The sequence below is a fragment of the Scomber japonicus genome, chromosome 14 (assembly GCF_027409825.1).
Source record: "Scomber japonicus isolate fScoJap1 chromosome 14, fScoJap1.pri, whole genome shotgun sequence".
Lineage (NCBI taxonomy): Eukaryota > Metazoa > Chordata > Actinopteri > Scombriformes > Scombridae > Scomber > Scomber japonicus.
The window spans coordinates 16,870,879-16,892,469 of NC_070591.1; the positions used below are offsets into that span (position 1 = coordinate 16,870,879).

At 43.0% G+C, this 21,591-nt stretch overlaps 1 protein-coding gene across 5 annotated transcripts in view; it reads right to left on the minus strand.

The window, feature by feature from the left end:
* Positions 1-21,591, minus strand: part of zmiz1a (zinc finger, MIZ-type containing 1a) — a 102,654-nt gene that overhangs the window by 75,022 nt on the left and 6,041 nt on the right. For all 5 annotated transcript variants that reach the window (XR_008322933.1, XM_053333398.1, XM_053333400.1 and 2 more), the window contains exon 2: positions 2,215-2,326. The gene's annotated coding sequence lies outside the window, so the exon portion shown is untranslated. The remainder of the gene's footprint in view (positions 1-2,214; positions 2,327-21,591) is intronic.

Sequence of the window (21,591 nt, forward strand, 5' to 3'; positions counted from 1 at the left end):
GATAGACATAAAATAGTGAAATAGGTCAATCACTGTTTCCCAAAATCCAAGATGCAACCTCAAATGTCCCGAACCAACAGTCCACAACCTAAAAATCTTCAGCTTACTGTCAAAGAAGACGAATTAAACCAGAAAAAAATGTTCACATTTAAGAAGCTGAAACAGAACTTCAAAAACCCTTCAAAAATGACTCCAAACAATCAATTGATTATTAACTAATTGATCACTAACACTAAGTTATCGATTATATTATATACACTTCTATAACAAATACAGATTAATGACAACATCTGTATTGAGTTGCCTTGATACTGACATTTTACCTCAGTGACAGGTTAGAGTAGACAATTGTCCCCTTAACCTTTCTACAGCACCTGCTCCACCTGCACCTAAGCATGTCTTGTATTGCATTGTACAAAAGCTACGTTTTTTACCACCACATGTGGCTGGCATTCAAAGATGTATCAGTTTTCAAAAAGCTTTGTTTGTGCATGTGAAAATGCTGTGTGGACAGACAACCAAAACTGAGAAAAAGAGGTGTTTTCAATTTTAGCCAGGTTAAAATAGTCATACATTAATGCAAACATTAGACACACATACGCACATTTATACACACACACATTGACTCTACTCAATCTCAGCCCCGTCGCCTCACAATGGCCACAGTGTTCAGTGTCAACAGTGGCCACACTATGTGGCGCTAGAATTAAAAATGCATCCAATTAAAGCTGCAGGGGAAAACACTCGGCTGTAAACGGCAACAGTCTGTAACATGTTTGCAGCGATGATAGGCTTTCTAAACAAATTAAGCCAAAGGAGCTCTGCATTACTCATCCTGGCTGGCTGTCTGGCCAAATTCTGCCTCAATTGCACAGTTGTTTGATCAACTGTTGGTACGTTGTGTATGTGTTAATGTGAGAGGGGGGGGAGAAAAAGAAATGAACACACATGAGCTGGTGAATAGCAGTCGAGATCAAAACGGTACGACAGCAGCAGAGACACTCAGTAAAAACTTGCCTTCCTATACTTTCATGTGTCTACAGTCGTGTGCTGTCACATTCTGTGGCTCTGTTCTGTCAGCTGGCAGCGCCTCTCTTTCTTTCACTGTGCATTACTTGTCACTCTGCCGATGGTCTGCGCGTGTGTGTGTGTGTTAAACCTGTCGCTTTCTGTGCTCTGACGTCCGTGTGCTAATCGCTTTGGCTGATCCCCGCTAGTCACGCATGTGTGTACAGTATCTGTGTTCTTCCGGCTGCGTATACGTGTGTATGTGCGTGTGTGTGTGTGTGTGTGCATATGTGTATGTGTGTGTGTGTGTGTGTTTGTGTGCGAGGCAGATGTTCCCCGGGCGGTGGCATTGCTCAGCGTTCACACACCGTACTAAGGAAGATTAACCAGGACTTTATTTATTTATTTGCTTCCTGGATTGCACCCACCCTCCAACACCCCCCCCCCCCCCCCCCCCCTTCAGTCCTCATTCTTAATCCCTGGTAGCACAGAAGGCAGTAGAAAAGGCAAAAGTGAGTGTAAAATTCAAGCTAGGTGGTAGAGTTTTTCTGCCATGTTGGATCCTACTTTAAAAATTACAAATCTTTTCTGGTTCAGGCCCATAAGAACAAACTGTGCACATGACTAGACCTTTGAATAAACCACAACAAGCTCTCAATAAACTCTTCAAAGTTTCATTTGGATAGTACAGCACATGATATTGAATTTATCCCCACCTAAAAGTCCTCGCTCAGGACTACGGGTAAATAGTCTTGAATTTTGTCACTATAAATCTGCATTAACACAACAACAATCTTTTTCCCCATTTCACAGTCCTGCATCTGCCAACTGTAAAATGTAAAGTGACAAAATGAGAAATGGAAACAAATAGTTCTTGAACCAAAGCATCATGGTTTTGTCCTATATTCCAAGTATTGACACTGGCCACAGAGAATCTCGTCGGGGACTGGCTGGGCCTTTTTAGACAGAGCCAAACAGGATCCTGCACAGCTCCTCATAAACAGCAGCTGCAGACTGCTCAGTTCCCAGTTCCTCCCCGGCCGCCAGCCCAGGAGGGTCCAATCAAAACCAGCCACATTACTCCCTCACTTTGCCTTTGCGTGCCAAGTCTGCTCCGTGTCGGGGAAAAAAAAAAGCCAGGACTAAACCAGAGAGTGTGTGCGACGCAAACACTGAGCTGTGGATTAAAAGAAAAAATCTTTTTACCTGTGTGAACTCTGACCTTGGTGGTACTGCCGCTGTGGTTCCCCCTCCCCCACCCCGCCCTTCATGTATTCCTCACGCACAGTCCCTCGCTGACCCCTCCTTAAGTGGTGATCTGAGGGGAAGGAAGAAAGAAGAAAAGGCTGTTAAATTTCTTTTAATGGAATGCCAGGGAGAACCTGGTTCAGACAGAGGACAAATGTATCACAGAGAAATACACCCCACTGTTGAAAAATGTACGCAGGAAGCCATGAGGGAGTTTGCTATACTACTGCCCCATTTACTCTACCTCCTAACCCTGCCTAAGAGCCAATGAACCAATGAACAACTGCACCACCTATCACACTGTCATGCCTGTATACTGCAGCAGTCCTGTATATCCCCCCACCCCACAGTGCGACCCCACCCCCCACTGCACAGGAACAATGTCCTTCCTAAAGGTTATCAGCAGCCTGGCGCTTGGTCAGCCTCATCCTGAGTCCATTACACACAGAGCAGCCAGATTCACCGCCTTAATACACCTCTGTAAGTCTGTCCACACTGCTTTGCGGCGCCCTTGAAGGACTGATACAAATCCAGTATATTCCAGTACACAAGTTTTGGGATTAGCTCCCCAGTACATTACCTTTCTGTCTCCAAAACACCCACAATGCACTTATATTCACCTACTTTCTTCAAAACCCATTAGCTTCTGAACATGGAGCACTGAGCATAAAGATAAAAAAGCTTCATATTTTCACCCAGAAATTGGCGGAGCCCAAAACAGAGCTGCAGAAACATGATTCCAAATGAACACACAGTAATGTTGCTCTTTGTGAATTTCTTTTCAGTCATGTTCTTCCACCCGTGTGGATGACGAGCTCCAGCAGATGCACTGTGTTAACTGAAACTCATTTACACAGCAACATTGAGACTACAAAACCCCCCCAATGCAACAATCTCATACAGCAACAGGCACACTTTCTAACACAAGATACAAACACAGGCATCAGAACCATTCAAATGTAACACAAACATAACACAAAATAAAAGCTATAATCTCTATTAAAACACCTCTGTGCTATGTATGATTAAGCAAATATAAAAAGCTGATACTACAAACGATGAACATAACAAAAGAAACTGAAAGGAACAGTTTTACTTTTTACCATCTTTATCTCAATGTCTTCTGGTAAAGACACACCACTGTCTTCTGTCTTCTGTCTTCATTGTTTAGTCACTTACTGTATTATCTCTATCACCGGTGCAACCAAGTATACTTTGTTTTTGGCTAGTGGCCATTTTCAAAGAGGTACAGTACGTACCTGCATGAAAATTTGGCCAGTGGTTTGAAACGTCAGTGGAGCGACACTGAGAGTAAATAGTTTTAGCCTGCTACATGTCTGTGTACACACTGGGTGCAGTTCATCTTTTGAAACGGTGCTTGATCATAATCAATATATTATGACTCCTGAGATTTCTGCATGGTGTGTGTTTGCCAAACTTATGATTTGAGTAAATTAAAAGGTGTTCACACTTGATGTTTAAAAATAAAAACATGGACAAATACAAATATAGAAGTTGGCAAATGTGACAAAATCGCTATCATTTTTCCATCTGGGAACTAGAAAACAATACATGGGTGATTTTAAGAGGAATGGGTGCGTGAATGGGTGCGTGAATGGGTGCGTGAATGGGTGCATGAATGGGTGCGTGAATGGGTGCGTGAATGGGGGTATATATCTTAACACCTGCTCATTCATTTAATCCACGAAGCAGAAGGGACCATACTGAAGAACATACTGTGGGAAGAGCGGGTTGGTTTTGGACTGAGGCCAAAAAGAAGAGGACAGGGCGGAGGAGAAACCCATAAATACGCAGGGAGGCAAGCAGGTGTCGCGGACAAATGTGATTTACAGGGTCTCCGTCCCATACAGTGCTTGACAGGTAAGCCTATTAGGTTGATATTACCCAGCTATAACACGCACCAATGGACCCTCTTAAAAATGTGTGTGAAGTGAGTGTGTTAAGGTGATGGGTTTAAGAGAGAGATTATAATATCCCATTGTTAACTTGGCCATACATTAGCTTCTCAAAATGCAATAATTATATCTTTAGTGAGCTGGTTTTCATTGAAAGGAAACAGCTTTACAAGAAAGGTATTTTCTTTAAGAATGGTAGAAAAAAAAACATGATGGTTTATTACCACAGAAGTTAGATTGGATTCCAGTTTAAGGGCAATATTGGGCAATATACTCTGAAATGACACAAGGCTTCAAAGAGTGTGAGAGGCAGCTAAATACTGGGATGGCAGAGCATTTCTGCATCTAGGAACCTGCCGGGGAGCAATCACTGAAGGATGCAAACGTTTATGAGAAACTAAATGCACTAGAACATCGAGCGGAGGTCTGCAATCGAGTCTTACTTGTAATACTGCATGAGAGACACGAGACTACAAGGAAATTGCTACCACTTGAGCAGCACACTACAGATGGTGTTGAAAGCAACACAGCACAAAGCAATGTGTTCCTTAATAATGTGGTGAATATTGCAATGAAAAGCTGAGTGCTCTGTACTAGCTTCTGCAGACTCCAGCTTTTTTTTTTTTTCCTCTCCCTGTCAGAAGTGTGAACTCTTTCATCCCGGATTTAAGAGGCTGCGGTAAAATCCTCAAAGAAACTAATCGTGTTAAATGAGGTTTGTGTCTGTATCCATGACTTTTCAGTGTGCGATTGTGTGCGTGGGGGGGGGGGGGGGGGGGGGGGGGTTATAGGTGCCTTGGAGAAACTAAACAATTTTGTCAACTTTGAATCTAAACTCTGTGTCAACTCTCCACTACAGCCAGTCATCGTCTCCTGTTTCATAATCTTAGTATTACTCTCTTAACACTTGAGTCCTGGTAATCGTATCTGATGAATGTGGCTGTTCATTGACTGAGATAGACCAATTTTCTGCACAATGTCTTGAGAGTGATTCAAATGCTGGAGATGACAAAGCCAGAGTTTGCCTGATAAAAGCCCTTAACACCACCAGCGTTTATTTTAGCTTCCTGGAGGGAATCCTAGTCTCAAGCGGCTGCTAAACTCATACAGACTAACTCATACTCGCATAGATGCACACACACACACACACACACACACACACACACACACACACACACACACACACACACACACACACACACACACACACACACACACACACACACACACACACACACACACACACACACACACACACACACACACACCTTATCATCCGAGGCTGAGGAAGCAGGAGGGCTATAAAAGCCAACCTCATCTCCTTAAAACAGGCAGGGCTGTCCCTGGGCGTCTTAACACAACTCATCAACTGTTAAACCAGAGAGAGAGGCAGAGCAGTAAAAATCAATGCCCCCCAACACAGCAAACACCAGTCAATGATGTCGGGTGGAAGAGGAAAGAATTTGCAGCAGTGTCTGGAGAGGTAAGGAGAAACCAGGAAGAGCGAGGGAAGCAAGGAGAAAGTCCATGTTAAGCTAAAAGCGGTAGGCTAATATATGTTATTGATTACCTCTATGCAAATAGAAGACCTCTAAAAACCAGAGAATGCAATTTAAAGCAGCAGAGTCTCTGAAATCGATTGGCACTGTGAGCGAGAGAAGCCATTTCCCTCTGGCCAAGATAAAACACTTTACTATGAGCTGTCAGATACTTATCAGGAGGAAATTAGTAGAGGAATACCATTTTCCCAAAACAAACAGGTCAAGTGTTTCTCCTCCTTGAGTGGTCTTTCCCTCTACTTCACTCTCTCCTGCTCTGATATCATCATTTGTTATTTCCTCCTGTTTAAATGCCAACAGTGAAGAAGGCTGGGGCTGCGTTTCATTCAAACAGATCATTTGTAATAAAAAACCCATGCAGGCAGCCCCCGTGCACCGGAAGGAGCAGGCTGTTGTTTGAAATGGAGAGGATGAGGTCTCCGCTTCGCCTCGGCTCCTGGGAGCAGCCCCGGAGCTTGCCAGCACCCGCACGTACACACTGACGCAAGTCCGTTCTGGATCTCAGAGCCAGATCTCACCAAAACAATATTTGTGTTTTTGGCCTGCAGTCTGTGTTCCTGATTGAAAGGAGAAAGAAAACACACACGGAAACAGAGCAACAGAGAGATGTGGAAGCAGGCTGTAGCCCACACAAGGCAGCCTCGTCGGAGAGGGAGAGAGGAGGGCAGCTCGGCGTCAACATCAACACCGGTTCTGCAGTCATCGCTCAGCGGGTAATTATGATAACAACGTGTTCCCTAGGCAGCCTCTCTCTGATTTAGTTTCCGAGCACTTACCCTTCCTAAAATCTCCTCCCGATAACATCTGATATGATTACAAAGTCAAGATCCTTTTCAAGGAGCGCCCACTTATGCGCCTCTAATTTGGTGTATAGTAACTCTCCCTCTTGTGACTACTCAATGATGCTCCTCGTCTTATTGTGTATGCTTAGTTACGATGTTGCGCCATTCTGATTTTCATAACATTTTGAAAAATGCCATGACATAAATGAACCTCACCCTAAAACGCCATCTGTTATTGAGCGCTTCACTGCCTGCTATTACCTTTGATTGTAAACACTGCCTTGCCACATGGGGAAATACATCATTTCATTGTGTCTGTTATCATCCAGTTCTAACAGTGCGAGTTTGGCCCTGAATGGAGTCAGTGGAGTTGACCCTGTGATTACCTCTGCGGTGCGGCATTTTCCTTGGCTGTCAACACAGCCGACCCCTTAAACAACCAGCGCTGTTCTTTAACGGGGCTAGGCTGTTGACATACTGAAGACATTTAAGATAATCCCAGAGATGTCTCAGAGTTTTTCAAGATTACATCTTCAAAGGGGAAACGCGGGCGGCAGCCTCTACTTGAAAGGGAGAGAGATGCGGAGGGTTCTTGTTCTGAAGGAGGGGGGTGGAATAGCTCAAGAATGCAATCATGGTTTTGGAGTGAAGAAAGGCCTGTCCTGGCTAGCTAAGCTGGTGGGAGGGTGAGAGGATAGGAGGGGGCAGGTGGTGGGGAGGAATCAGACATGAGAGAGAAAACACACCTGTTGAATGGGACAAAAACAGAGGGTGGTAAAGAGAGGACTCTCACCTGTGTGACCTGACAAAAAAGCTGTAAATCACACTCTTCATCTCTGGCCCGGCCCAGGCTTTTATTATGTTTGGTATGCCGTCATTTTGAGGTCAAATGGAAAAGTTTGGAGGTAAAACACACACTACATGACAATTCACTAAATGACATTAGTGATTGTGCCCTACATCTGGTCTGTTCTATTGATGTCTTGTGTTTCAATGTCTAAAATAATGTGGTTAAACATGTTGTGGTCACATAAACCAATCACACTAAATATGTATATCTAACTGACATAACTTTCAGACAACTGCTCAGATATAAAATGTTAAAATACTCAATCCTAACATGTGGAAATCAGTATTAGTTTTGGTTACCGTTATGCCTCTGCTACGTCAACAGCTACACCAAAACATAAGTTAATCACAAGCACCCATCAATCAAACCACACTTCCTACCAGGTATCTCTTAAAGGGGAACTCCACTGATTTCACACATCAAAGTGTGTTTACAGTACTAGTTGTACATGTAGCTGCTACTACATGACACATCTGAAACTTTAACTTAACTCTCAACATGAAGTTTTGACAAAGAAGAAGCATGCATGGAATAAAAAGGAAGATATGTCTGGTACTGTTGTATTGATTTTGATCATTTTGCTTAAATTGTCCATCCTCAGTCTGATAAAGTTATAGGGCTGCCTTGCTAAATCTGTGGAGTACTCTTTTCATTAATCAATGCTTCAACAGATAAAGTAAAAGAGGAGAAGGAAAAAAGATTTAATGGAGCACTCCGTCGATGTTGCACATTTAGTATAGTTTACTTGTCATGGGGATCACTTTTCAGCCGGTGAAAATAGTTGTATAATATCCTCTGTGGTTCTGTTAGGAGCTTTCTAAAGTCTGAAAAAATAATCCTGATTATGTCATCGGGGTTATCTCTGTTTGGGCTTGAAGACTACAAATTGATAAAACAAAGCCTGTGTTACAAACTAGGGCTTGCATTTTGAAAGATGTGGGCATGAAACAGACTGCAGAAGTTGAGGGAAAGGATCCAACCTTTTTTTTTTTCAAAGGATTGAAAGTATCCTCTGCTGCATCTAGCCCGACTATTTTTTGCTTTATGTGTCTCATGTAAAGCTCCTGACTTTGTTTAAGTCCAATATAAATCACTTTATCACCCCTTTATTTATGTTTCTATGTTTCTGTCAATACAGTACTGAGGCCAAACTTTTAGAAAACAGTCTGAAATGTATGCTAGTGTGTGCAACCGAGGACAGGAAGCTTTAGAGATCGATTTTTGAGATCCATCCACACTAGAGTAACTGATCTTTTGGATAAAAAAGTAATCAAGTATGGTGTTTCCCAAGTTAAGTGAGGTTATACTTCATGGATTCCTGAGGGGGATATTTCTCTCACTGTATGTGACTTACACACGCTCCCTGGGCAGTGTGCTATGTGTGCTGTAACTCCAGTGATCATGACTTAACTCTTGCATAGCCTCCAGGCGGCTCTCTCCCACAGTGTGCTTTACATACTGCATCATCACAAAGCATTTTTAGATACTTTGCATTACATCTGTGATGAGCTGCTGCCTGGCTACTTTACATCTCCCAGCATAGGATGAGCATTAGAGAGGCCAAATGAAATGTGTCAAACACAAATTGCTTGTGAAGTATTAAATGAAAGCGAGAATTATGACTCATATTTGCAACAAATGTCAGTAGTGACGTCCTCTGTGACTATGAGCACCTCTTAATGACTCATGGAAGTGTTCACTAACACTGCTCTGACGGACACGGAAATCACTCAGCAGTATCCTTTTCCAGCCACTGACCGGCTTTGTGATAACAGCTGTACTAATTATAGGAGAGGAGTATTTTAACACAGCACACAGGGGAAAGCTGTGAAGAATAGCAATCATGATAATGGCAATTTCTAATATTATAGCACATACGTAATCACAGCAATTTTTTCTATTATAGCAAGAAGAAGGCAAAGACTCTATCTTTATGCTTTCTTGCTGTCCAGGCCTCCTTCTTAGCAGTGTTGGTGACATCATCAGTGAGTCAGCGACCAGAGCCCAGAGCTGGGATCAGAAAGCACAGACTGAGGTCTGTGTATTATCAGCTGCACATACTGTACACTATGAGCAGGCACAAAACACCCAGACAAAGAGGCACACAACCACCAGAAGGCTATTTTTGAGCCACAGAAGACGAGGACACAGAGGAAAACAAATATGTCATCAGCAGGAGGCCGGGACTGAGTAGAGTAATCAGTTGAATCATAATTGAGTCTCACAGGAACTTATTTTAGAATGAGCACCGATAAACAGCAGAGTAAGCGAGGACGGACAAAGCGGCAGCATTAGGTACCATACGGCTCCTCTGAGCAAGCTCTGCGGTGGGCCCCTCCTCCGTATCTCCAGCCTCACTGGCCATGGTTGAAAAATTAATGCAGCAAACTGACAACACTTAAGGTCTCCCTCCCTCTCTCTCTTTCTCTCTCTCTCTCTCTCCTCCCATGTACCAAACAGGATCAATTACAAAAGCAGGGCTCCACTCGGTAGCGCTAAAGAAACAAGAGGCACTCTCCATCACTTCTGTGTGTGTGTGTGTGTGTGTGCACGCATTTGTGTGTATGTGAGGTTCAGGCAGGCTTATGATGAGCAGAAAGAGGAGGAGGAGGAGGTAATAGTCTGTTTGCTTCTCTCTAATGACAGCAGCAGAGTGGATTAGTGAGCCTCCTAACCCATCAGCATCACTCCTCCCTGTAAGTGACAGAGCATGTAAATAACCAGTTGTGGCCACTAGCAGGAGGAAAGAGAAGAAGGAAGGCCGGGAGTCTGATAAACCGAGGATGTTTCAACGTGTGTCTAAAGGCGGATACGTGCCTGTCTGAGCGCTTCATCTGTGCTCGGGCATGCGCCTTCATTTGTATGCAGGTGGAGATTTTGAGGAGTTCCATTTCTACAACATCAGCCAAGTTATTCAAATGCAGCACATCTGACTGGAGAGGATAACATAAAGAAAGGCATCAGCAGAAATGGCAGCAGGCAGTAATCCCCCGGCCAGGCCACTTGTGTTTGCCACGAAGGCAAGCAGCGCTGTCAGTGGCAGTACCCATACAGGCCTTATCAGTGGCAGCCATAGGGACCTTCTAATAACCCTGCTGATGCTCTGCAGTGCGAGGACAGACAGGGAGACGGACAAAAAGACAGACAGGCGGACAGGTTTCACTTCCCACTTAAAGAAAGAGCCTGAGCGGCAGTTATCAGTGCATACGTGTGTGTGTGTGTGTGTGTGTGTGTGTGTGTGTGTGTGTGTGGGTGCAGAGGCTGAATGCATTTACTCATTCCCCTCACTTTGTAGCTTGTAATGTTCTGACAGCTTCATACATGCTGTCACTTGATAAGTCCTTTCATCTAAATGGACCCCAGTGTTGACCGGCCCACCTATTAACCCCCCCCCCCACACACACACACACACACACATGTACAAATTCAGCATTTATGTTAGTGTTGTCTAAACTAGTGCGTGCTGGTGCTGCAGCCCCAGTAGGAGTGTATCTGACTCCAGCATCAATATCACCATTCAAAAAGGTCAAGCGCAGTGCTTCCAGCCTCTTCTTTGTGATTTATGCCTTTGTGCTATTACCTCTGTTCACATTAATCTCCATCTGTAAATCTAATCACACTGCCTCACCATCGCAGCTCCTGGTGCTCTCAGGACAGGAGCCGCGGCCGACGGGAAACAGCTTATGTAAATACATCGCTGTTGACACAAGATGGACAGCACACGCTCCCCTGCCGCTATGCGATCAGGGTACAGATAAGGACAGCCATCACTTTATTGTTGTTGCTTTTCATTTAACTTTTATTTTTGATATATTCCTATCTTCAGGTGTATTCTCCTCAGAGGTGGTTGTTACTAAAAAAAAAAAGGAGCCAAAAAAAAAAAAAACTGCAGACACAGTGCTGTAGGGCTCCATTTGTAGTCAATGACTAACTCGAATATTGACACCAGTAAATGAGGGTGTCACTCAGATGACGTGAAAACAGAGCGATGTCGTCAAATAGAAGCGCTTCCAGGTGTCCTCTTGGCTTACGTGCACCAATAATCATTACCTCCGCAACCATTTTAAGTGTCGAGAAAACATCTACTCTCGTGTGCCTCGAAGCACTTTGAGCAGAGTGGCCGAGCTTTGTAGCTGCCACATGCAAATATAAAGACTTAATCGGGTCTCCTGTGCGGAAGTGCGGCTGTGCTTTCTGAGAGAATTCCCTCTGCAAGGACTGATGGCAACCTTGGCAATGACACAGAGAGCCCTGCAGGCCTGTCAGCTCGTCTCGATGGAGCTCAAATCAGCACTCAGCTCCGGAGAACTTCTACTGCTTCGTCGACACGCACTCATACACTGGCTGACACGAATCTCCAGCATCACTTCAAACATCCACTCAGTCCCTCAACATCACACTCGATATGAGCCGTGCGAGTGTGACTCTCGGCATAAACACAGACTGAATCATTCCAGCTATTAAATTAGATATCTCAAGAAAACGCTCACATATGTAGGAGAAGCAAGAGAAATACTGTTTAAAAGGTTAGATAAAGTTTATTTGGCATGAAATGTTTGACGTGTCAAAATGTTTAACTTAATAGCTCAACTTAGCCAAGTCCTAGATAAAAATTCATTCAAATCAATAAAAGATAAAACTGTGATTTTACCAGATGATGTCTAAAGGAGGAACGCTTTCTTTTGATGAGAGCAGCTGACAACAACAAACCGATGATGTTAATGGTTGCAATCATTGCAAACATCGCCTTTAAAATGCACAACGCGCAAGCACAAGGATGAACAGAGTTTCAAGATGGGGAACAAATCAATACAAAGCCCTAATTCCTTTGACAGCTATTATCAACTCAAGATTTCAAGATGGTGACTGATATTTTATGTGCCACCAAAATGCAAGGAGAGAGCTTTTAATAATTGATGGTGCTGGAGCAGGGAGATTTTTAACCGCTCTCCTCCTGTTATCAATCATTAATGGAGTTTCCATCAAAAACACTTCAACCCCTCAAGTATCAAATCTCTCTTGAAGGTGGAGGGCCCACATTCAAACATCCCACTTAATCAAAGGGCACACAATGTGCGCTCCCTTTCTCTCATTTTCGCTTGCGCAAATTAGGATAATAACAGCACAAATTGCAAAATTGTTCACAGCGTAAGTGTAAAAGTAGGGATTTTAGCTGAGGTCTTCTTGTGAGTGATGAGGGTTAATGGGGAAATTCTAAATGTTTAAAATCACAGGGAGGGGGCAGCCTGCCAACTAGCGTTTTTATCGTCTTTCTCTAAAACGTGTATATATATGCAGAGCTGTTTAAAACTTGATCTATCTATCTATCCCACACGCTCTGCACTGTAAAGCTGCAAGGCCTGCCTGGTCAAAGTCATACAGGACACGATGCTCATCAGCGACACTCACAAAGAGCCGTAACACTGCTGCTGCCCTTCAAAAAAAAAAAAAAAAACAACCACAGGGTTACACACAGCGCTGCGCATGCATGTTAAAGATGCACAAACACACACACACCACGGTCAGCCAGAGTTTACTGCTTTTGGACTGACTTTATGGGATCAGCCGACATCCTTTCCATCTCAAAGTCCGTCGCCCAGCTGAGGTTACACTGTGTAAATGTGCACGTCACTGCAGCATCTTCTCTAACAAACCTCCCATACCACATTACACAACATACACACACACTCAACTACATGAGCGTGGCGGGTTAAGTGATAGCAGAAATGATAGAGTATTCCTAATTACCCATCAAGATGGTTTTGACAGTGTTTCTGTGTGCCAGTGATCAGTGTGGTGGCGCAGTGTCAGCAGCGAATCGGTTCGGTTTGATTTGTAGCTGCAGTTGGGAGAGCTGTAACGTCTCTCTCTTACACTTTCTCCTTTTACCACCCCCTCTGTCCCCCTTTTCTCTTACTTTCCCCTCGCGCTGTCCTGTTTCAATGGCCCGTCCTTGCCTGTCATCAGCAGAAAGCTCCTTTTTTTTCCAGGCTGCTGCATAACCAGCACACAGAGGGGACACAGAGGAAACTTTCAGCATGAAGAAGAGTAAAACTGAGCAGGGCAGATCTAGATTTATGAAACAAGGCTCAACATTAATGAAAAACATACCAAATTTGACACAGAGGAATGATAAGTTGTTCAACAGAAAATTACTCAACAACAATCCTGTTAATCATTCAATAGTTTAAGTTATTTATCGAGCAAATATGGCAATCATTTCCTGGTTTGTCAAATATGAGAATTTGCTGCTTTTCTGATATCATCATAAATGGAATATGTTTGGGTTTGGGACACATGGTCAGACAGCAAAAACTATTTGAAGATGTCACCTTGAGTTTTATCAAAATTTCAATTAGCATTTTCAACATTCCTTAAATTTTATAGATATAGAAATAATAATAATAATAATAATAATAATAATATATAGAAAACTTCATCAATTCATCAAAAATCTAATCAGTAAAGTATATAATAGTAGTTACAGTCCACCTCATATAAAAGAATAAAAGCCTATAAAAGCGACGGTATAATGGCATGGAAGGTGTATACTCACTCAGTGATATAATGAGATACAGACTGACAATACAAGATGAGATATATCAAGGTGAATGGGTGTTAATAAGCGCCAATAGGAACCTTTGACAGAGTGATTTATACAATGACAGCACACAGTGAGCAATGGCTACCGTACTGCCAGTGAACACAATTAATGCACAGAGCCAGCCAGCTAATATTTGCTCAGTGAATGTTATCTGAAATTTGCAGACTCATTTTCAATGTATCTAAAGTGTACATTGAGTTTGATCATATATGCTGTTCTCATCTTACACCAGTGCAAAAAAAAAAAAAGGCCTCAGCAGTGATACTGAATACTGATACTGGCCTATACGGTGTGTCAGCAGCATAGACTGACACATATATATACATCCCTAAGTCCTCATAATGACTTCTGTAAACATTTATATGTGCATCTTACTGTTACTTGAAAACACATTTACATTCGGATCATGTGGCTATCATGGGTTTGGGCTCCTGCCAACTAGCTGTCACAGGTCAATTATCTTTCAAAAGATAGCAGCTGTGTCTTCCATTAATCTAATCTGGGCCTAACTTCTATTGCAGGGATTTATACTAAGTAAACAAGATGCTGAGATATTTTAAAAGGGGACAAGCGTCATAAATGCTACTAATCTGCTTGTCATACATTCTAGCCTTTTACTAAAAGAGTGTGCTGACTCACATATGATGAATCGAAGCAAACTCCAGATTGAGTGACTCAGGAATGTTGTGTGCAGCTGAGTCTTCCCGAGGCTTTGAGTTCATCAAATGGGTCAAACTCCTTTATCTTATAAGACCATACTGGTGGTTTTGTAGCCTGTTTACAGACCTCTGAATCACTGCTTACATCTTGGATTTTTTTCAGCAATTCAGAGGTGTTGTGATCATCAGCGATTATTGACAGGCATGCTTGAGGAAAAAGTCAACCGCTTTGTAGGCAGCATTAAGAATGTGAGCACAACTCCCAACATCAGAGCCAAACAAATAGTGACAGAAAAATTAAGGGGGGGGGGGGGGGCAACAAGCATGTGAGAGATCAGTTGTAAAGCTTGATGCAAGTCCTCTAACAGAAAGTACAACTCCTTAGTTTGCAAAGTTCTTAAATCAAGATGATATACACAACATTAAAACCCAACTGGCTAATATAGTATAAGTCCCCCCCTGTGCCACCAAGACAGCTTCGACCCATCGAGGCCTCTGAAGGTGTTCTCTGGTATCTTGCATCAAGACTAGCAGCAGAACCTTTAAGTCCTGTAAGTTACCACTTCGGGCCTCCATTGACTCCAGACTTGTATTTCCATCACATCCCGCAGATGCTCATTTTGGATTGAGATATGGGTCATTTTGAGTCCAAGGCAAAACCGTGAATTCTTTGCTGTATTCTTCAAACCATTCCTGAACATGTCTTACCCATTTGTCCCGCTTCCAACGCATCGACTTCAAGAACTGAAGAACTGCTCACGTGCTGCCTTATGTATCCCACCCCCCTTTACAGGTAATCAATGTTATTCACTTCACCTGTCAGAGGTTTTAATATTGTGGCTCATCAGTTTATGTCAGCATAAATGCTCCCAGCAACCACTAACCTCTTTGGTGTTGACTGAAATTATATTGAGCGAGTTGATGGTTACATAAGATGATGTCAGACAGAATAATCAAGTGAAAACAATATGGCAATTCAGTCTAATTATTATGCCTTGCGGTTTTTCCATGTTGAGCCCATTAAATACAAAACATACTTTAATCATTACCAACCATTTACAAAGTACAACATGTAGAAAGTAAAAAGTTATTTTAGATTGATGATCTACCACAGTGGTTGTCACCTTTATTGCTTTTTTGTAAAAAGGATTGCATTTGTGAGGTATTGAAGTTTCAATCAGGGACTATTTTCAAAACTCTGCAACACCAGAGAGCTGACAATAGGATGCCGAGAAGCAGTTGCAGTGACAAGCTGTGTTGTCAAAATCAAATCAGTTTGGCAAGTGAGTAAACATGGATGTGAAAAGGGTCGTGTGGTTATTTCTTGATTTGTAAAGGTTGCTGTTCAGCGGCTGATTCTTGATTGTTTTAGTATCTTTGAATCCAACATCTGCTGTCAACTGCATCACTACTTTCAGATCAAACTAGAGCTGCCACAATTCACTGATTGATTAGTCCATCTGCAGAAAATTCACCTCAATAATAATAAATAAATATCAACAATTTTGATATTACTTTAATTGTTTAAGCAAAACTTGCACACACAAAAAATCCTGGGATCCAGCTTCTTAAATGAGTATTTTCTGGGGGGGGGAGGGGGGTTTGTTTGTTTTATATAATAGGGTTAGGGTTAAACTGGTTATCTTTGTGTTTTGGACTGTTTTCCACATTTTACACAATTTTCTGACACTGAATAGATCATGTTTTGATTCATGATTTAATAATTGTTTAATATGAAGTATGAGGGGTGTGCCATATAATATCATTCATGACATCCATATAATGATTCATACAGCAGTCACAAACATGGCTAAAAGCAATATTGCTGCAGGCTCCACTGTGTTTGGGAATCTGTTTCAACTTCAGTTTCATGACTTCAGTTGTGTGGAAGTGATTTGATAGCACGGACCTTCAGAGAAAAAAGAGCAGAGGTACTGGACTACTACTTACTCCGTCATCTAGTACATCGACCACAAGCCAAGTCACATCAGGAGCTGACTCAGCTTCAGGTGACAATTATTGATCAACCGTGACAATGCACGTTAGCATTGTGGATTTTTTTTACAGTTCGGGAGACGATATACTTAATCTCTTCAACATTATCATATTATTATTATCAAGATCTAAGCTGAATATTTACCAGTCTTGGCATAAACTCGATTATTTTTAAGAGAAAGCTACTGCTGCAATGCCAATAAATTTCAAAACACTGAGCTGGATCAATATACCAGCATTAATCTCTCACGGAGGTATGTGGAGTATCAAACTTGGCAGACACTGTGTATGTCAGTCCACAGTTACACTCTCTAATACAACCGAACAACCGCAATTAACACTCTTTTCTTCATTCTGTCATTGGTTTTGTCATTAATGGCGTTGCCCCAGGCGCAAAAGATCCAGTTTAACTGTCAAAATCCTCCTTTCAGATCAACTGCACATCACAGCAGCTGACGAACAGCCTGATGTAACCGACATTTCACTCTGCTCCTTGCACCTGTGAGTCTGAGAGAGAGCTTTATCAGGAAGAGATGGGACACTGCCAGCCTGGTTTGACTTGGAGTTACACAGTCCAAGTGACAGACGCACCGCATAGAGACAACAAACAGCTTAATACCCTGGTGTTTGAGTGTGTGTGGCTGTGCGCAATGAGAATTTTAATGAGAAAGACAGACACAGAGGAAGACCAAAACACATACATAGAACGCTCAGATTGTCTCCCATGGTGTCTGGACTGGCGGCTGCTACTCTTCATGACCCCGATGCTTCGAGCCACAGATCAGATCAGGGACACTGTGCGACAGATGTCTGCCCTGGCGCTCTGTTCCAGGCATGAGTGCTGCTGGCACACACACCAAAGAACAGGGAGAGACACAAAAAAAAAAAAAAAGCAAAAAGGGAGAGAACAGGGTGAGCTCAGAGGAGTAGATGGATGGCATGAAAAAGAGAGGATGGAAGAGGAAAACAGAGACAAAAGTGGAAGAGGAAGAGGAGAGCTTGCCTAAGGAAATCACACGTCTCACCGTGCGGACTTCATCAGCGGGATGAGATCTACTCTGTCATGTTTCTCTCAGACAGCAACCAGTTTGGTCAGAAAGTGACACTACAAGTTTAGACAAACCTCAAGCTGTGACTCTCACCCTGACTGACCCGGGGGAGGAACAGGAGACCCCACATGCAGTAAATCACCATTAGTGCTCTTTTTTTCCCCCTATTAGTTCAGCACAAGCCGAGCTGATACACACTGAATAATAAATGTTTGCACAAAGCAGAAAAACACACAAGCGTTCTTTCTGAAGCTACAGTAGAAAGACTGATGAAAGTGAAGCTATTGATGCCTCTGCACAAAACTCAACATATGACCTCCCACTCCACTTCCGCTTTGAGGAGCAACACGCCAAAAAGAAGAGGAGAAAGAAGAAGGGAGCTAATTATAGCCTCACAGCAGGATGGCCAGAAACAAACTTGATTATCATCATCGTCAAGAAGGCACAAAAGGAAACCTGCTGCCTCCCCCTTTCCACCGCAATCCAATAGAGAGGCTTTTAGCCTTCGTAATGATTTACAAAGTGACAAGTCAAACAGATTTACTGTGACAGCCTGAAAGGGACCAGCACGAACGCCATTACTGCTCACGTGACCAGACCTCCTAGCCCTTCTATTCCCTTCTGCCATCTCCCCTCTCTTGAGCCCCCCCTTATCCGCCTGTTCCAGGGGACAGCGAAGAATGGAGCTGGCTAAATAGAGGCAGGCAACAAGCTTATTCAACCCCCGACTCCCCCGCCCCCTCCCAACCCACCCTCGCTCAACACGAGCCCCCTTCAAACAAGAGCTACTGTGCTTTGTGGAAGTTAGTTAAAGCGACAGCCCCCCAGATAAGGATCTGGTCACGGAAAACTTGTGGCGCAGAGTAAATGGAGATACCTTTGTACAATTTTAACACCATTACCCAAGGTTTATCAAGATTTAATGAGCCATGAATGTGAGGTGAAATATTCAGCCTCAGTAGCAGCTGACAACATTGCTCCAGCAGCCTTGGCCCTTCCACTGGCTGTGAAACACCATTAAAAAGACTTATTAATCTGCAAAAGAGGAATCGTTGAAAATGGAAAACATTAGGCAATCCTTGCACCACCCATTTCATTCGAGTCGGAATAAAGAAAGTGAAGGGTATGTTTCAATGAGCTCACTCTCTGCATCCATATTCATTGGAAGGTATCTTTTGTGTCCTGAGTGACAGGATCTACATTTGACTTTCATTTCCGGAGCCCTGAAATATGGAGCAAATTTATGTTTGTGTAGAGTCAGTCCCTCCAGGCCTGAGCAGCTTTGACTGCTGTTGTCATCCTCAGCCTTCTCTTTTTTTTTGGCCTTCTTTCTGGAAGGTTAAAAACACCTTGCCTGTTTCGAGCTTTGAAAACAGAGTCACCCTTTAAACCATCAGAACTGGCGGCGGAGAGATGTAAGCGGAGAATTCTCCAGGAGCAGACCGAGACCCCAAGGCTACATAGATTCAGTTTCCCCCTTTTCTGGCTCCCAAAAACAAAGGAATTCCTGAGAAAATCAGGGCAGGACCTCACCCCAAGCCACCACTGCTGACTCTGCTGCTACCCCCACCTCCCCCTCTCTCTCTCTTTTTCACACATAAACATGCACAAACACACGCCGCAGTAAAGGTGATTTCATGAAACCGTCAATGAGACACACCTCCTTTTCTTGTTATACAGTGATGTTGATTTGATATCCGGTGAGACATGGTTACAGAGACATGACAAGGAGAAGATGATGGGGGGGGGGGGGGGGGGCACAGTAACATACTGTCTGACCCTAATGCATATTTCAGAGCCATGTCTGTCTGCTGTCGTTACTGCTGTTGTTGTTGTTGACCATCGCTAACCGACACAGGCTTACACATCAGCTTGCTCCATTCTGACTGTAGCCACACTTATTAGTGGGACATTGAGCAACAGCCTCAAGATGTTGTGGGTCGGGCTGTGGTATGGCAAACTGCCTCCCTCCCTCATCCCCTCCCTCCTCCTCCTCCTCCTCCTCCTCCTCCTCCTCCTCTTCCTCCTCCCATCCCCCCTCCCCCCTCCCCCTCCCCTCTCCTCAAAATATCTGAGTCAAACATGAAACGTGTGATGTCCTCACGTGTATCTTTAACAATGTCAACACATGCCATTCAGCTTCCACTCAGCTCCCACCGGGAAGCTAAGTAAAGATTATGGGATGGCTGTGAAAGCAATACGGCTGAGATGTGTAATAACTGTATTAGATGCTGCTAATGTATGTAATCTGGACTAATGGGTAGTTATTGGAATAGGAACAGACACAGAGGAGCTCTTAACAGACTTTCATTTTGGTGGTCATTTAAAAGCTGGATGATATTGATAATTTAATACACTGCAGCGGTGCCCAGCTACAAACTCCACTACTAAGTTCCACTACTTCTGCTTTGTAGAAACTTATTTCGGATAAGTTCAAAGAAAAGCTAAAAATAACAGGAATCACACAATTTAAGAGTTTGTTATAAGTGTTTTCTGCGCAGGCTATTGTCCCTCTTGAGTTTTTGGAACAGCAAAAGTAAATGAAGCATCTGATTTGTATCTTAGGAAGTCCACCGTCCCTCCTTTACTTTGTATTCTTTGTTTATCTCTCCTAAATTAGCCATTTTTACAAACTCTATGGTCTGGAATGAATGCTAGGTAAGCAAAAAAAACACATAATTATTATGAACACTAAAATTGTAAGTAGCAAGCAGTTGTTATTTGTCAAACATAATCTAATGCAGTTGAAAAAAATCCATTGCTTTTACTCTTTTTTCTCTAGCACACATCCTGGTGCATAGTAACCCAGAATCCTTTAAAATCATAAAACACAAGGACCCTCGCTGTTTTTGTCAATAATGTTTGCCAGATAATTAAAGAGCCCTGGGAGACAATGATAAACATTGTTTGGAGGCTGATTCCTGGCAAGCACCAAGCAGTGTATCATTGCTGTCTCCGGAATACACACGATTAGCCCGCTCTCATTACTGATATGATAAACGACGACTTCCACTGTGGCTTCGGTTTGCTGGGAGGACGCACTTGTAGCAGGGGGGAGATTAGGGGAAAAAAAGAGTGGTGAAACACATTGCCCCTCTAATAGACCACGGATGAACAACAGAGATGGGATCTGTGTTGTGATTGCAGATAATGCTGGTGATATTTAAAGAGTCAGGTCCGCAGCCAGTTATAGCACTTACAACCATTTACTGTAAATTGCTGAGATCACTCTTTAATAAAGTGGACTTTAAAGTTAAAATTCTTTGCTTATTTATTTGTTTCACTAATCATTATCCTCCTACCTTCTCCATCCTAACTCCCTCTCTCTCTCTCTCTCTGTGAAGTTAATGCTGCAGCTCTGCCCCAGCCCACCAGCCCGTCTCTCTTTACAGTTGGTGTATCTACACAGAGGTTTAAAATATGCCCCTTTATCTGAGCCACCCAGGCGGGAAAATGAAAGGGATGTCAGTCCTCAGAACCCTGGGAATGCGCTTGGCTCAACCGCTGGTGTCAAAACGAAGGGGAGGGCACCAAGCTGGCAAACACACTGCACACAGTAATAGAGTTTTCTGTCACTGTACAATGCTGAAAGCAGTAAGAAAACAGTCTTAGTGGGGCAGTGGAGCTCAAGATTTATATGCCAATATGATTTGGGGGGCTCTCAATATGAACCACAGCTAGGTTTATTAAAAGACTGAAAAGCAAAACTGGAAAATCATCTTTATCCTCAACCATAAAACACATTTTTATGATTTGTCATAAAGAAAAATGAAAGCTGCCATTCGATATCGAGCAAATTTCAGCTTGTTTGTGCTACACGCGCATGTGAGCATGAGAAGATTATGTGAGAGCAGCTATTGCATGACTCCTTCTCCCCTCTAGTAACTAACATTGCAAGCAAAGAATAAATGCTGTCCCTTT